We start from the raw sequence: 18290 nt of genomic DNA, 5'->3' as shown, positions 1-18290 counted from the left end.
TTGCAGCTATGAGGGTGTCACTCCCTCCTGGTCAGAGTCTCTGTTGGGCAGCTCTAGTGATCTGTGCAGCGATCTGTACACACTGCTGGTTATTGCAGCTATGAGGGTGTCACTCCCTCCTGGTCAGAGTCTCTGTTGGGCAGCTCTAGTGAATTGTGCAGCGATCTGTACACACTGCTGGTTATTGCAGCTATGAGGGTGTCACTCCCTCCTGGTCAGAGTCTCTGTTGGGCAGCTCTAGTGATGTGTGCAGCAATCTGTACACACTGCTGGTTATTGCAGCTATGAGGGTGTCACTCCCTCCTGGTCAGAATCTCTGTTGAGCAGCTCTAGTGATATGTGCAGCGATCTGTACACGCTGCTGGTTATTGCAGCTATGAGGGTGTCACCCCCTCTTGGTCATAGTCTCTGTTGGGCAGCTCTAGTGATGTGTACAGCAATTTGTACACACTGCTGGTTATTGCAGCTATGAGGATGTCACTCCCTCCTGGCCAGAGTCTCTGTTGGGCTGCTCTAGTGATTTGTGCAGCGATCTGTACACACTGCTGGATATTGCAGCTATGAGGGTGTCACCCCCTCTTGGTCATAGTCTTTGTTGGGCAGCTCTAGTGATTTGTGCAGTGATCTGTACACACTGCTGGTTATTGCAGCTATGTGGGTGTCACTCCCTCCTGGTCAGAGTCTTTGTTGGGCAGCTCTAGTGATTTGTGCAGCGATCTGTACACACTGCTGGTTATTGCAGCTATGAAGGTGTCACTCCCTCCTGGTCAAAGTCTCTGTTGGGCAGCTCTAGTGATTTGTGCAGCGATCTGTACACACTGCTGGTTATTGCAGCTATGAGGGTGTCACTCCCTCCTGGTCAGAGTCTCTGTTGGGCAGCTCTAGTGAATTGTGCAGCGATCTGTACACACTGCTGGTTATTGCAGCTATGTGGGTGTCACTCCCTCCTGGTCAGAGTCTCTGTTGGGCAGCTCTAGTGATTTGTGCAGCGATCTGTACACACTGCTGGTTATTGCAGCTATGTGGGTGTCCCTCCCTCCTGGTCAGAGTCTTTGTTGGGCAGCTCTAGTGATTTGTGCAGCGATCTGTACACACTGCTGGTTATTGCAGCTATGAGGGTGTCACTCCCTCCTGGTCAGAGTCTCTGTTGGGCAGCTCTAGTGATTTGTGCAGCGATCTGTACACACTGCTGGTTATTGCAGCTATGAGGGTGTCACTCCCTCCTGGTCAGAGTCTCTGTTGGGCAGCTCTAGTGATTTGTGCAGCGATCTGTACACACTGCTGGTTATTGCAGCTATGAGGGTGTCACTCCCTCCTGGTCAGAGTCTCTGTTGGGCAGCTCTAGTGATCTGTGCAGCGATCTGTACACACTGCTGGTTATTGCAGCTATGAGGGTGTCACTCCCTCCTGGTCAGAGTCTCTGTTGGGCAGCTCTAGTGAATTGTGCAGCGATCTGTACACACTGCTGGTTATTGCAGCTATGAGGGTGTCACTCCCTCCTGGTCAGAGTCTCTGTTGGGCAGCTCTAGTGATGTGTGCAGCAATCTGTACACACTGCTGGTTATTGCAGCTATGAGGGTGTCACTCCCTCCTGGTCAGAATCTCTGTTGAGCAGCTCTAGTGATATGTGCAGCGATCTGTACACGCTGCTGGTTATTGCAGCTATGAGGGTGTCACCCCCTCTTGGTCATAGTCTCTGTTGGGCAGCTCTAGTGATGTGTACAGCAATTTGTACACACTGCTGGTTATTGCAGCTATGAGGATGTCACTCCCTCCTGGCCAGAGTCTCTGTTGGGCTGCTCTAGTGATTTGTGCAGCGATCTGTACACACTGCTGGTTATTGCAGCTATGAGGGTGTCACTCCCTCCTGGTCAAAGTCTCTGTTGGGCAGCTCTAGTGATTTGTGCAGCGATCTGTACACACTGCTGGTTATTGCAGCTATGAGGGTGTCACTCCCTCCTGGTCAGAGTCTCTGTTGGGCAGCTCTAGTGAATTGTGCAGCGATCTGTACACACTGCTGGTTATTGCAGCTATGTGGGTGTCACTCCCTCCTGGTCAGAGTCTCTGTTGGGCAGCTCTAGTGATTTGTGCAGCGATCTGTACACACTGCTGGTTATTGCAGCTATGTGGGTGTCCCTCCCTCCTGGTCAGAGTCTTTGTTGGGCAGCTCTAGTGATTTGTGCAGCGATCTGTACACACTGCTGGTTATTGCAGCTATGAGGGTGTCACTCCCTCCTGGTCAGAGTCTCTGTTGGGCAGCTCTAGTGATTTGTGCAGCGATCTGTACACACTGCTGGTTATTGCAGCTATGAGGGTGTCACTCCCTCCTGGTCAGAGTCTCTGTTGGGCAGCTCTAGTGAATTGTGCAGCGATCTGTACACACTGCTGGTTATTGCAGCTATGTGGGTGTCACTCCCTCCTGGTCAGAGTCTCTGTTGGGCAGCTCTAGTGATTTGTGCAGTGATCTGTACACACTGCTGGTTATTGCAGCTATGAGGGTGTCCCTCCCTCCTGGTCAGAGTCTCTGTTGGGCAGTATTAGTAATTTGTGCAGTGATCTGTACACACTGCTGGTTATTGCAGCTATAAGAGTGTCACTCCCTCCTGGACAAAGTCTCTGTTGGGCAGCTCTAGTGATGTGTGCAGCAATCTGTACACACTGCTGGTTATTGCAGCTATGAGGGTGTCACTCCCTCCTGGTCAGAGTCTCTGTTGGGCAGCTCTAGTGATGTGTGCAGCAATCTGTACACACTGCTGGTTATTGCAGCTATGAGGGTGTCACTCCCTCCTGGTCAGAATCTCTGTTGGGCAGCTCTAGTGATTTGTGCAGAGATCTATACACACTGCTGGTTATTGCAGCTATGAGGGTGTCACTCCCTCCTGGTCAGAGTCTCTGTTGGGCAGCTCTAGTGATTTGTACAGAGATCTGTACACACTGCTGGTTATTGCAGCTATGAGGGTGTCACTCCCTCCTGGTCAGAGTCTCTGTTGGGCTGGTCTAGTGATGTGTGCAGCGATCTGTACACACTGCTGGTTATTGCAGCTATGAGGGTGTCACCCCCTCTTGGTCATAGTCTCTGTTGGGCAGCTCTAGTGATTTGTGCAGAGATCTATACACACTGCTGGTTATTGCAGCTATGAGGGTGTCACTCCCTCCTGGTCAGAGTCTCTGTTGGGCAGCTCTAGTGATTTGTGAAGTGATCTGTACACACTGCTGGTTATTGCAGCTATGAGGGTGTCACTCCCTCCTGGTCAGAGTCTCTGTTGGGCAGCTCTAGCGATTTGTGCAGCGATCTGTACACACTGCTGGTTATTGCAGCTATGAGGGTGTCACTCCCTCCTGGTCAGAGTCTGTGTTGGGCAGCTCTAGTGATTTGTGCAGCAATCTGTACACACGGCTGGTAATTGCAGCTATGAGGGTGTCACTCCCTCCTGGTCAGAGTCTCTGTTGGGCAGCTCTAGTGATTTGTGCAGCGATCTGTACACACTGCTGGTTATTGCAGCTATGAGGGTGTCACTCCCTCCTGGTGAGAGTCTCTGTTGGGCAGCTCTAGTGATTTGTGCAGCGATCTGTACACACTGCTGGTTATTGCAGTTATGAGGGTGTCACTCCCTCCTGGTCAGAGTCTCTGTTGGGCAGCTCTAGTGATTTGTGCAGCGATCTGTACACACTGCTGGTTATTGCAGCTATGAGGGTGTCCCTCCCTCCTGGTCAGAGTCTCTGTTGGGCAGCTCTAGTGATTTGTGCAGCGATCTGTACACAATGCTGGTTATTGCAGGTATGAGGGTGTCACTCCCTCCTGGTCAGAGTCTCTGTTGGGCAGCTTTAGTGATGTGTGCAGCAATCTGTACACACTGCTGGTTATTGCAGCTATGAGGATGTCACTCCCTCCTGGCCAGAGTCTCTGTTGGGCTGCTCTAGTGATTTGTGCAGCGATCTGTACACACTGCTGGATATTGCAGCTATGAGGGTGTCACCCCCTCTTGGTCATAGTCTCTGTTGGGCAGCTCCAGTGATGTGTGCAGCAATCTGTACACACTGCTCGTTATTGCAGCTATGAGGATGTCACTCCCTCCTGGTCAGAGTCTCTTTTGGGCAGCTCTAGTGATTTGTGCAGCGATCTGTACACACTGCTGGATATTGCAGCTATGAGGGTGTCACTCCCTCCTGGTCAGAGTCTCTGTTGGGCTGGTCTAGTGATTTGTGCAGCGATCTGTACACACTGCTGGTTATTGCAGCTATGAGGGTGTCACTCCCTCCTGGTAAGAGTCTCTGTTGGGCTGGTCTAGTGATTTGTGCAGAGATCTATACACACTGCTGGTTATTGCAGCTATGAGGGTGTCACTCCCTCCTGGTCAGAGTCTCTGTTGGGCGGCTCTAGTGATTTGTGCAGCGATCTGTACACACTGCTGGTTATTGCAGCTATGAGGGTGTCACTCCCTCCTGGTCAGAGTCTCTGTTGGGCAGCTCTAGTGATTTGTGCAGTGATCTGTACACATTGCTGGTTATTGCAGCTATGAGGGTGTCACTCCCTCCTGGTCAGAGTCTCTGTTGTACAGCTCTAGTGATTTGTGCAGCATTCTGTACACACTGCTGGTTATTGCAGCTATGAGGGTGTCATTCCCTCCTGGTCAGAGTCTCTGTTGGGCAGCTCTAGTGATTTGTGCAGCGATCTGTACACACTGCTTGTTATTGCAGCTATGATGGTGTCATTCCCTCCTGGTCAGAGTCTCTGTTGGGCAGCTCTAGTGATTTGTGCAGCGATCTGTACACACTGCTGGTTATTGCAGCTATGAGGGTTTCACTCCCTCCTGGTCAGAATCTGTGTTGGGCAGCTCTAGTGATTTGTGCAGCGATCTGTACACACGGCTGGTTATTGCAGCTATGAGGGTGTCACTCCCTCCTGGTCAGAGTCTCTGTTGGGCAGCTCTAGTGATTTGTGCAGCGATCTGTACACACTGCTGGTTATTGCAGCTATGGGGGTGTCACTCCCTCCTGGTCAGAGTCTCTGTTGGGCAGCTCTAGTGATTTGTGCAGCGATCTGTACACACTGCTCGTTATTGCAGCTATGAGGGTGTCACTCCCTCCTGGTCAGAGTCTCTGTTGGGCTGCTCTAGTGATTTGTGCAGCAATCTGTACACGCTGCTGGTTATTGCAGCTATGAGGGTGTCACCCCCTCTTGGTCATAGTCTCTGTTGGGCAGCTCTAGTGATGTGTACAGCAATTTGTACACACTGCTGGTTATTGCAGCTATGAGGATGTCACTCCCTCCTGGCCAGAGTCTCTGTTGGGCTGCTCTAGTGATTTGTGCAGCGATCTGTACACACTGCTGGATATTGCAGCTATGAGGGTGTCACCCCCTCTTGGTCATAGTCTCTGTTGGGCAGCTCCAGTGATGTGTGCAGCAATCTGTACACACTGCTCGTTATTGCAGCTATGAGGATGTCACTCCCTCCTGGTCAGAGTCTCTTTTGGGCAGCTCTAGTGATTTGTGCAGCGATCTGTACACACTGCTGGATATTGCAGCTATGAGGGTGTCACTCCCTCCTGGTCAGAGTCTCTGTTGGGCTGGTCTAGTGATTTGTGCAGCGATCTGTACACACTGCTGGTTATTGCAGCTATGAGGGTGTCACTCCCTCCTGGTAAGAGTCTCTGTTGGGCTGGTCTAGTGATTTGTGCAGAGATCTATACACACTGCTGGTTATTGCAGCTATGAGGGTGTCACTCCCTCCTGGTCAGAGTCTCTGTTGGGCGGCTCTAGTGATTTGTGCAGCATTCTGTACACACTGCTGGTTATTGCAGCTATGAGGGTGTCATTCCCTCCTGGTCAGAGTCTCTGTTGGGCAGCTCTAGTGATTTGTGCAGCGATCTGTACACACTGCTGGTTATTGCAGCTATAAGGGTTTCACTCCCTCCTGGTCAGAGTCTGTGTTGGGCAGCTCTAGTGATTTGTGCAGCGATCTGTACACACGGCTGGTTATTGCAGCTATGAGGGTGTCACTCCCTCCTGGTCAGAGTCTCTGTTGGGCAGCTCTAGTGATTTGTGCAGCGATCTGTACACACTGCTGGTTATTGCAGCTATGGGGGTGTCACTCCCTCCTGGTCAGAGTCTCTGTTGGGCAGCTCTAGTGATTTGTGCAGCGATCTGTACACACTGCTGGTTATTGCAGCTATGAGGGTGTCACTCCCTCCTGGTCAGAGTCTCTGTTGGGCAGCTCTAGTGATTTGTGCAGTGATCTGTACACACTGCTGGTTATTGCAGTTATGAGGGTGTCACTCCGCCTGGTCAGAGTCTCTGTTGGGCAGCTCTAGTGATTTGTGCAGCGATCTGTACACACTGCTTGTTATTGCAGCTATGATGGTGTCATTCTCTCCTGGTCAGAGTCTCTGTTGGGCAGCTCTAGTGATTTGTGCAGCGATCTGTACACACTGCTGGTTATTGCAGCTATGAGGGTGTCACTTCCTCCTGGTCAGAGTCTGTGTTGGGAAGCTCTAGTGATTTGTGCAGCGATCTGTACACACTGCTGGTTATTTTAGCTATGAGGGTGTCACTCCTTCCTGGTCAGAGTCTCTGTTGGGCAGCTCTAGTGATTTGTGCAGCGATCTGTACACACTGCTGGTTATTGCAGCTATGAGGGTGTCACTCCCTCCTGGTCAGAGTCTCTGTTGGGCAGCTCTAGTGGTTTGTGCAGCGATCTGTACACACTGCTGGTTATTGCAGCTATGAGGGTGTAACTCCTCCTGGTCAGAGTCTCTGTTGGGCAGCTCTAGTGATTTGTGCAGCAATCTGTAAACACTTCTGGTTATTGCAGCTATGAGAGTGTCACTCACTCCTGGTCAGAGTCTCTGTTGGGCAGCTCTAGTGATATGTGCAGCGGTCTGTACACACTGCTGGTTATTGCAGCTATGAGGGTGTCACTACCTCCTGGTCAGAGTCTCTGTTGGGCAGCTCTAGTGATTTGTGCAGCGATCTGTACACACTGCTGGTTATTGCAGCTCTGAGGGTTTCACTCCCTCCTGGTCAGAGTCTCTGTTGGGCAGCTCTAGTGATTTGTGCAGCGATCTGTACACACTGCTGGTTATTGCAGCTATGAGGGTGTCACTCCCTCCTGGTCAGAGTCTCTGTTGGGCAGCTCTAGTGGTTTGTGCAGCGATCTGTACACACTGCTGGTTATTGCAGCTATGAGGGTGTCACTCCTCCTGGTCAGAGTCTCTGTTGGGCAGCTCAAGTGATTTGTGCAGCGATCTGTACACACTGCTGGTTACTGCAGCTATGAGGATGTCACTCCCTCCTGGTCAGAGTCTCTGTTGGGCAGCTTTAGTGATATGTGCAGCGGTCTGTACACACTGCTGGTTATTGCAGCTATGAGGGTGTCACTACCTCCTGGTCAGTGTCTCTGTTGGGCAGCTCAAGTTATTTGTGTAGTGATCTGTACTCACTGCTGGTTATTGCAGCTATGATGGTGTCACTCCCTCCTGGTCAGTGTCTCTGTTGGGCAGCTCTAGTGATTTGTGCAGCGATCTGTACACAGTGCTGGTTATTGCAGCTATGAGGGTGTCACTCCCTCCTGGTCAGAGTCTCTGTTGGGAAGCTCTAGTGAATTGTGCAGCGATCTGTACACACTGCTGGTTATTGCAGCTATGAGGGTGTCACTCCCTCCTGGTCAGAGTCTCTGTTGGGCAGCTCTAGTGATTTGTGCAGCAATCTGTACACACTGTTGGTTATTGCAGCTTTGAGGGTCTCTCTCCCTCCTGGTCAGAGTCTCTGTTGAGCATCTGGCCGACACCAGGAAAGCCAAACACAAGAAATTCCTCCCAGCTGTTCTATAGGATTCTATAACATGAATAAGCTGCTGATGTTTTATACCTCAGTGTTTCTGGATGTGTGTCTGGATTGTCAGAGAAATGAGGGCATTATTTGCATGGTTACTGACTGTCCTGACATAATGCATTATTATAGTAGCTGTGCAGCCAGTATACACATGGCTTCCATATAACTGCTCACACTTGTGTTGCTGTTGATGTGAGCCACACTGTGATCAGACAGAGATGCCCCAAATGACACCGGTTGCCCCACTGTGGGTTGTGGTAATTATCACCCTTGCCAGAACTATCATTTCACTGCTCACTCCCTGCCTGGAATCCATGCAGTATGGGTGCAGCTTCCTGCTCTTGTGAATAGGAATACTTATTTAGCATACTTGCATTTGGCATAGCTGTTTACTAGAGGGATATTATAGCTACTTGTCCCTTCAGTCCCCGCAAATATCACTGGCATTCTTATAGCCCCTCCCCCAGTTATTGGCATTACGTGATCTATACTGTGCTGGGGCATATATCTAGGTGAAATTAATAAGTATTTTGTAAATCTAATGTTTATCACTCACCAATGCTTATCCTTGTAATAATGTCTTCCTCTTTAAATGTCCTCATGTCATCCTCTTCTGTAGACTGCTGATCACTCCTCACATACATCTCTATGTCTTCCTTTTTTGTTGTCCCCATCGTGTTACCCTTCTGATCACTCCTCACATACGTCTCTTCTTCTTCCACTTTAATTATCCTCATCATGTCACCCTCCTCCAAAGACTGCTGATCACTCCTCACATACGTCTCTTCTTCTTCCTCTTTAATTGTCCTCATTATATCACCCTCTTCCATGGACTGATGGTCACTCCTGTCGTTCTCCTCCATACACTGCTGATCATTCCTCACATATGTCTCTTCTTCCTTCTTAATTGTCCCCATCATGTCACCCTCCTCCATAGACTGCTGATCACTCATCACATACGTCTCTTTTTCTTCCTCTTTACTTGTCCTCATCATGTCACCCTCCTCCATAGACTGCTGATCACTCATCACATACGTCTCTTCTTCTTCCTCTTTACTTGTCCTCATCATGTCCCCCTCCTCCATAGACTGCTGATCACTCCTCACATACGTCTCTTCTTCTTCCACTTTAATTGTCCTCATCATGTCACCTTCCTCCATACACTGCTGATCATTCCTCACATATGTCTCTTCTTCTTCCTTCTTAATTGTCCCCATCATGTCCCCCTCCTCCATAGACTGCTGATCACTCCTCACATACGTCTCTTGTTCTTTGAGCTGAGATCTTTGAGCTGTAAGATATTAGCATTAATAAACAGAGCACAGAAAAGAACATAATTTGCTAGGGGTGATAATATCCCATAAGCTGTGGTATCTGCACATTCAGTACCACAGTCCTCTCTGCCAGTGTGCCTTGCTCATCATCTGGTGCTTCTCTCCTCCCCTCCATGCACACATTCCTGGGAGGTTACATTAATGCCAGCAGTAGTAGATGGACAGTGTTCTCCCCAGAAATTTTTTTCCAGCCGGGTGGCATGAAAAAGTAGCCGGGTGGCGTGCAAAGGGGGGAAAGCAAGGCCAGCGCAACTCTGCTTACAGAATAAAAGGAGGGTGAGGAGGCAAGCCGATGTACCTGCTAAGTACACACAATGCAATTTTCTGTCAGATCGACAATTTCCAACAAGTCCGATCCGGTTTCCGATTTCTGTTCACTGCTATAGGAAATGGTGCAGAAATCAGATTGGACATGTTAGGAATAATCGATCTGACAGTAAATCTGTCAGATAAGTGCATTGTGTGTATCTAGCATTAGGGAGAGATTGTTTCAGATTAAGGTGCTCAGGTCCCTTTTGAAGCCGACCTGAACTCAGAACTTCCTCTATGCTCTAAAAGATACACAACAGCATAATTTAGCAAGCAACCTTTAAAGGGGAACTGAAGAGAGAGGTATATGGAGGCTGTCATGTTTATTTCCTTTTAGACAATACCAGTTGCCTGGCAGCCCTGCTGATCCTCTGCCTCTAATACTATTAGCCATAGCCCCTGAACAAGCATGCAGCAGATCAGGTGTTTCAGTGGTTCAGACTTATAAGTCTGATCTGACAAGACTAGCTGCATGCTTGTTTCTGGTTTTAATCAGATACTACTGCAGAGAAATAGACCAGCAGGGCTGCCAGGCAACTGGTATTGATTAAAAGGAAATAAACATGACAGCCTCCATATACCTCTCTCTTCAGTTCCCCTTTAAAGAGACTCTGTAACATTAAAAAGATCCCCTGGGGGGTACTCACCTCGGGTGGGGGAAGCCTCAGGATCCTAATGAGGCTTCCCACGCCGTCCTGCGTCCCTCGGGGGTCTCGCTGCAGCCCTCCGAACAGCCGGCGACTGTGCCGACTGTCAGTTCAATATTTACCTTTGCTGGCTCCAGCGGGGGCGCTGTGGCGACTTTCGGCACGGAAATAGACGGAAATACCCGATCTCCGTCGGGTCCGCTCTACTGCGCAGGCGCCGGAAACTTGCGCCTGCGCAGTAGAGCAGACCCGACGGCGATCGGGTATTTCCGCCTACTTCGGCGCCGAGAGGCCTCAGAGCGCCTGCGCAGGAGCCAGGAAGGTAAATATTGCGTCACGGCTGTACGGAGGGCTGCAGCGAGACCCCCGTGGGACAGAGGACGGCGTGGGCAGCCTCATTAGGATCCTGAGGCTTCCCCCACCCGAGGTGAGTACCCCCCAGGGGCCGTTTTGTCGTTACAGTTCCTCTTTAAAGAAAAGCATTTCTTTGTTACAGCTGAAGCAAATCCTGTAATAATTCTGCAGGGTTTCTACTTTCTTGGAAGCTGACATCAGGTTAACATCCAGTGCTTTCAAATGAGCGTATCTGTCTTATCTAAAATGGTAGTGATGTGACACAGGAGGAGATCAAATTACACAGGCTAAACTTTCTAAATTCAGAGTGTATTTCTCTGTTTTCCTTCTGCCCTGTGCATGAGTTCAGCTACACTAAGTTCCCGCAGTGTGAAGGGGGAGGGGGCACTACAGACGTGATACAAGCTGGGGCCTGCGGGAGACACACACAGCAGGAGATGAGTGCACAGGACGCTGCCTTACAGACAGCCTGTCACTGAACATGGTGATGCACACCATGCAGGCTGTGTCTCCTCTGCTTCCAAAGTAAAGAAAATAAACATGCAAAGCTCTGAAGGGGCATCACTTCTCCTGCTCTCCCCCCAGCTGGATTAGACCAGCAGCTGCCGTTTACATACTCCGGCTTGGTGATTACCTGCAGTCTGGGGGAGAAGGTGGAGAATTAATTAGCAGCTCCGCAGCTGTCCGTAACTGCTGGACCTACGTGGCTCTCATCTCTGTAATTCCTGGAAGTTGCTGCTATTGCCCAGAGATGTGTGTCCGTGATTGCTTGGCTGCCTCTCTCTCTTCATTGACGAGAGAGAGGCATGGCCATAACATAGATCCTACTTCTCGTTGGAGGGCGGGAGGGAGAGTCGGAGCAGGAGTCCCGCCCCTTACAGCCCGCCCAGCCAATTCCTGACTCACCAGAAAGCTTGAGGTGACAGGCAGAGGAGCTTTCCTGCAGGGTACAGCTTCAGCTTTCGCTATGAGAGCTGGTGCTAATTGAAAGCACGAAACGGAGCGCTCCTATGTGCAATTTAAAGAGGTTTTACAGCGCAGGATTTTAGAAGCAGGCAAGCACATGACAACAGGCGGGCAGGGTTTCAAATCAGCCGGGTGGCACGCCCACCTAATTGGCCCTGGGTAGAACACTAATGGATGAGGATGTGAAGAGAGAACAGCTGGAGAGAGAGGAAGATAGGAGCAGAGGCCTGCAGCTAATTAGCTATAAATTACCATTACTTATGGCTCTGGCACCTGATGAACTAGGCAGAGGGGACTGCAGCTCCATATCCTGACCATACCTGAGCCCACCTGTCCATCACCTACTAACCCCAAACCCTCCAAGTGCCATAGCAACAAACCTCCCAGCTGGGACAGTGCCAATACCAGGACCAAAGCAGCAGAGGCCACCCAACCCCTCTCCAGCTGCAGCCTTCATCTCCTCTGCCTGTCCTACCAGCCACGCCCCTTGTTACCTGGCTCCACCCCCTAGCTGTGCCCCAGCAGCCATCATCTTTATGCAGACTCCAACCTCTCCCACTCGGGACATAAAACTCCTGTAACTGCAGTAATAACCACAGATGAGAACAGGTGTATTTAAATGCATGATTTATAGCATAAGAAGTAATAGAAATCAGTGTTGGACTCGGAGAAGAAAAGCTGAGGAAATACACCTGCAGGCCAAGCAGCAGAAACCCTGTGTTATCACTCCCAGTAGAAACCTGCAGCAAGTCTTCACTGTGAGCAGCAACACCTGATAGCTGCTGCTTGGCCAGAAAGTGGATTTCCTCAGCTTTTCCAGCTCCCAGTCCGACACTGATAGAAATCCAGAGATAAGGTAATACAGAGAGTGTGCATACGTGTGAGGCACCAGCTGGAGGTGATAGCTGCTCCACGAGGATCTTATGGGCTCAGTATTCCATGGCATACAAGATTGGCCAGTCACAGCTCCACACTGACCTCCTCTGTAACAAAGTATGCCCACCCCGACCTCTGCTCTGCCCAATATATAACAAGTATGTCCCCCTGACCTCTGCTCTGCCCAATATACCCAATATATAACAAGTATGGCCACCCCGACCTCTGCTCTGCCCAATCTATAACAAGTATGTCCACCCCGACCTCTGCTCTGCCCAATATATAACAAGTATGTCCACCCCGACCTCTGCTGTGCCCAATATATAACAAGTATGTCCACCCCGACCTCTGCTCTACCCAATATATAACAAGTATGTCCACCCCGACCTCTGCCCTGCCCAATATATAACAAGTATGTCCACCCCGACCTCTGCTCTGCCCAATATATAACAAGTATGTCCACCCCGACCTCTGCTCTGCCCAATATGTAACAAGTATGTCCACCCCGACCTCTGCTCTGCCCAATATGTAACAAGTATGTCCACCCCGACCTCTGCTCTGCCCAATATATAACAAGTATGTCCACCCCGACCTCTGCTCTGCCCAATATATAACAAGTATGCCCACCCCGACCTCAGCTCTGCCCAATATATAACAAGTGTGTCCACCCCGACCTCTGCTCTGCCCAATATATAACAAGTATGTCCACCCCGACCTCTGCTCTGCCCGATATATAACAAGTATGTCCACCCCGACCTCTGCTCTGCCCAATATATAACAAGTATGACCACCCCGACCTCTGCTCTGCCCACTATATAACAAGTGTGTCCACCCCGATCTCTGCTCTTCCCAATATATAACAAGTATGTACACCCCGACCTCTGCTCTGCCCAATATATAACAAGTATGACCACCCCGACCTCTGCTCTGCCCGATATATAACAAGTATGTCCACCCCGACCTCTGCTCTGCCCAATATATAACAAGTATGTCCACCCCGACCTCCGCTCTGCCCAATATATAACAAGTATGTCCACCCCGACCTCCGCTCTGCCTAATATATAACAAGTATGTCCACCCCGACCTCTGCTCGATATATAACAAGTATGTCCACCCCGACCTCTGCCCTGCCCAATATATAACAAGTATGTCCACCCCGGCCTCTGCTCTGCTCGACATATAACAAGTATGTCCACCCTGAAATCTGCTCTGCCCAATATATAACAAGTATGTCCACCCCGACCTCTGCTCTGCCCGATATGTAACAAGCATGTCCACCCCGACCTCCGCTCTGCCCAATATATAACAAGTATGTCCACCCCGACCTCTGCTCTACCCAATATATAACCAGTATGCCCACCCCGACCTCTGCTCTTCCCAATATATAACAAGTATGTCTACCCCGACCTCTGCTCTGCTCGATATATAACAAGTATGTCCACCCCGACCTCTGCCCTGCCCAATATATAACAAGTATGTCCACCCCGACCTCTGCTCTACCCAATATATAACAAATATGTCCACCCCGACCTCTGCTCTGCTCGATATATAACAAGTATGTCCACCCCGACCTCTGCCCTGCCCAATATATAATAAATATGTCCACCCCGACCTCTGCTCTGCCCGATATATAACAAGCATGTCCACCCGACCTCTGCTCTGCCTAATATATAACAAGTATGTCCACCCCGACCTCTGCTCAATATATAACAAGTATGTCCACCACGACCTCTGCTCGATATATAACAAGTATGTCCACCCCGACCTCTGCCCTGCCCAATATATAACAAGTATGTCCCCCCCGACCTCCGCTCTGCCTAATATATAACAAGTATGTCTACCCCGACCTCTGCTCTGCTCGATTTATAACAAGTATGTCCACCCCGACCTCTGCCCTGCCCAATATATAACAAGTATGTCCACCCCGACCTCTGCTCTGCTCGATATATAACAAGTATGTCCACCCCGACCTCTGCTCTGCCCAATATATAACAAGTATGTCCACCGCGACCTCTGCTCTGCCCAATATATAACCAGTATGCCCACCCCGACCTCTGCTCTTCCCAATATATAATAAGTATGTCCACCCCGACCTCTACTCTGCCCAATATATAACAAGTATGTCCACCCCGACCTCTGCTCTGCCCAATATATAACAAGTATGTCCACCCCGACCTCTGCTCTGCCCAATATATAACATGTATGTCTACCCCGACCTCTGCTCTGCCCAATATATAACAAGTATATCCACCCCGACCTCTGCTCTGCTCAATATATAACAAGTATGTCCACCCCGACCTCTGCTCTGCCCAATATATAACAAGTATGTCCACCGCGACCTCTGCTCTGCCCAATATATAACCAGTATGCCCACCCCGACCTCTGCTCTTCCCAATATATAATAAGTATGACCACCCCGACCTCTGCTCTGCCATATACATAACAAGTATGTCCAACCCGACCTCTGCTCTGCCCAATATATAACAAGTATGTCCACCCCGACCTCTGCACTGCCCAATATATAACAAGTATGTACACCCAGACTTCTGCTCTGCCCAATATATAAAAAGTATGTCCACCCCGACCTCAGATCTGCCCAAAATATAACAAGTATGTCCACCCTCACCTCTGCTTTGCCCAATATATAACAAGTATGTCCACCCACGACCTCTGTTCTGCCCAATATATAACAAGTATGTCCACCCGACCTCTGCTCTGCCCAATATATAACAAGTATGTCACCCCAACCTCAGCTCTGCCCAATATATAACAAGTATGTGTACCCCGACTTCTGCTCTGCCCAATATATAACAAGTATGTCCACCCCAACCTCTGCCCTGCCCAATATATAACAAGTGTGTCCACCCCGATCTCCGCTCTGCCTAATATATAACAAGTATGTCCACCCCGACCTCTGCCCAATATATGACAAGTATGTCCATCCTGACCTCTGCTCTGCCCAATATATAACAAGTATGCCCACCCTGACCTCTGCTCTGCCCAATATATAACAAGTATGTCCACCCCAACCTCTGCTCTACCCAATATATAACAAATATGTCCACCCCGACCTCTGCTCTGCTCGATATATAACAAGTATGTCCACCCCGACCTCTGCCCTGCCCAATATATAATAAATATGTCCACCCCGACCTCTGCTCTGCCCGATATATAACAAGCATGTCCACCCCGACCTCTGCTCTGCCCAATATATAACAATTATGTCCACCCCGACCTCTGCTCTGCCCAATATATAACAAGTATGTCCACCCCGACCTCTGCTCTGCCCAATATATAACAAGTATGTCCACACCGACCTTCGCTCTGCCCAATATATAACAAGTATGTCCACTCCGACCTCTGCTCTGCCCAATATATAACAAGTATGTCCACCCCGACCTCTGCTCTGCTCAATATATAACAAGTATGACCACCCCGACCTCTGCTCTGCCCAATATATAACAAGTATGTCCAACCCGACCTCTGCTCTGCCCAATATATAAGAAGTATGTCCACCCTCACCTCTGCTCTGCCCAATATATAACAAGTATGTCTACCCCGACTTCTGCTCTGCCCAATATATAACAAGTGTGTCCACCCCGACCTCTGCTCTGCCCAATATATAACAAGTATGTCCACCCCGACCTCTGCTCTGCCCAATATATAACAAGTATGTCCACCCCGACCTCCGCTCTGCCCGATATATAACAAGTATCTCAACCCCGACCTCCGATTTGCCTAATATATATTAATATATAACAAGTATGTCCACCCCGACCTCTGCCCTGCCCAATATATAACAAGTATGTCCACCCCGACCTCCGCTCTGCCTAATATATAACAAGTATGTCCACCCCGACCTCTGCTCTGCTCGATATATAACAAGTATGTCCACCCCGACCTCTGCCCTGCCCGATATATAACAAGCATGTCCACCCCGACCTCTGCTCTGCCCAATATATAACAAGTATGTCCACCCCGACCTCTGCTCTGCCCAATATATAACAAGCATGTCCACCCCGACCTCTGTTCTGCCCAATATCTAACAAGTATTTCCACCCAGACCTCTGCTCTGCCCAATATATAACAAGTATGTTCACCCCGACCTCTGCTCTGCCCAATATATAACAAGTATGTTCACCCCGACCTCTGCTCTGCCCAATATATAACAAGTATGTCCATCCCGACCTCTGCTCTGCCCAATATATAACAAGTATGTCCACCCCGTCCTCTGCTCTGCCCAATATACAGTATAACAAGTATGTCCACCCCTGCCTCTGTTCTGCCCAATATATAACAAGTATGTCCACCCCGACCTCTGCCCTGCCCAATATATAACAAGTATGTTCACACCGACCTCTGCTCTGCCCAATATATAACAAGTAAGTCCATCCCGACCTCTACTCTGCCCAATATATAACAAGCATGTCCACCCCGAACCTCTGCTCTGCCCAATATATAACAAGTATGCCCACCCCGACCTCTGCTCTGTCCAATATATAACAAGTATGCCCACCCCGACCTCTGCCCTGCCCAATATATAACAAGTATGTCCACCCCGACCTCTGCTCTGCCCAATATATAACAAGTATGTCCCCCTGACCTCTGCTCTGCCCAATATATAACAAGTATGGCCACCCCGACCTCTGCTCTGCCCAATATATAACAAGTATGTCCACCCCGACCTCTGCCCTGCCCAATATATAACAAGTATGTCCACCCCGACCTCTGCTCTGCCCAATATACCCAATATATAACAAGTATGGCCACCCCGACCTCTGCTCTGCCCAATATATAACAAGTATGTCCCCCTGACCTCTGCTCTGCCCAATATATAACAAGTATGTCCCCCTGACCTCTGCTCTGCCCAATATATAACAAGTATGGCCAACCCGACCTCTGCTCTGCCCAATATATAACAAGTATGGCCACCCCGACCTCTGCTCTGCCCAATATATAACAAGTATGTCCCCCTGACCTCTGCTCTGCCCAATATATAACAAGTATGGCCACCCCGACCTCCACTCTGCCCAATATATAACAAGCATGTCCACCCCGACCTCTGCTCTACCCAATATATAACAAGTATGCCCACCCCGACCTCTGCTCTGCTCAATATATAACAAGTATATCCACCCCAACCTCTGCTCTGCCCAATATATAACAAGTATGTCCACCCTGACCTCTGCTCTGGCCAATATAGAACATGTATGTCCACCCCGACCTCTGCTCTGCCCAATATATAACAAGTATGTCCATCCCAACCTCTGCTCTACCCAATATATAACAAGTATGCCCACCCCGACCTCTGCTCTGCCCAATATATAACAAGTATGTCCACCCCAACCTCTGCTCTACCAATATATAATAATATATAAAAAGAGTCACGAGTCACACAATCACCTCTTCCAGCCATGACTCTTATCCGCCTCCTGTATTCTACTATTTCCTGTCTCTGGTTTCATGACTTCCTTTCTGTGCGTTCCACCCAGGAGATGTGATGTCGCCATCTTGTGGTGAAAAGACTAACTGCAGCCTCTGTTTGCGGACTCACCTGCACCCTGCTGTCTACAATTGTTCTTATTATTGGATGTGGATCCAGAGCCGGGACAAGGTCCTCCAGCACCCAAGGCTGAGACACCAAAGTGCGCCCCTCCATCCCTGCCACTCGAGCCATCAAACACTGATTGCTTTTAGACTAAGAGGCGCCACAGGGCCCACAACGTCCCCAACACCTTAATATCTAGTTATCTGGCTTGCAATCACTGGCATGTATCCCCTTTTCTTATTTCTTTCTGCTTCAAACACAATTAGGAATGACAGCTGAATGAATTCTGCGCCCCCTCTTACACTGCGCCCTGAGGCTGGAGCCTCTCCAGCCTATGCCTCGGCCCGGCCCTGTGTGGATCCATAGTTACAAGAAGTGTCAGCTTCTTGCACCAGACTGGGAGATAGCGGAAGAATTACTGCCAT

General features: G+C 49.6%; 1 pseudogene; it reads right to left on the bottom strand.

Moving 5' to 3' along the window:
• The window catches only part of LOC137537217 (zinc finger protein 208-like), a 215944-nt pseudogene extending 207196 nt beyond the window's left edge, over nucleotides 1-8748 (bottom strand).
• Nucleotides 8749-18290: the final 9542 nt, after the last annotated feature.

This window comes from Hyperolius riggenbachi, chromosome 10, assembly GCF_040937935.1.
Source record: "Hyperolius riggenbachi isolate aHypRig1 chromosome 10, aHypRig1.pri, whole genome shotgun sequence".
Lineage (NCBI taxonomy): Eukaryota > Metazoa > Chordata > Amphibia > Anura > Hyperoliidae > Hyperolius > Hyperolius riggenbachi.
This window is presented reverse-complemented; position numbering and strand designations above follow the sequence as displayed.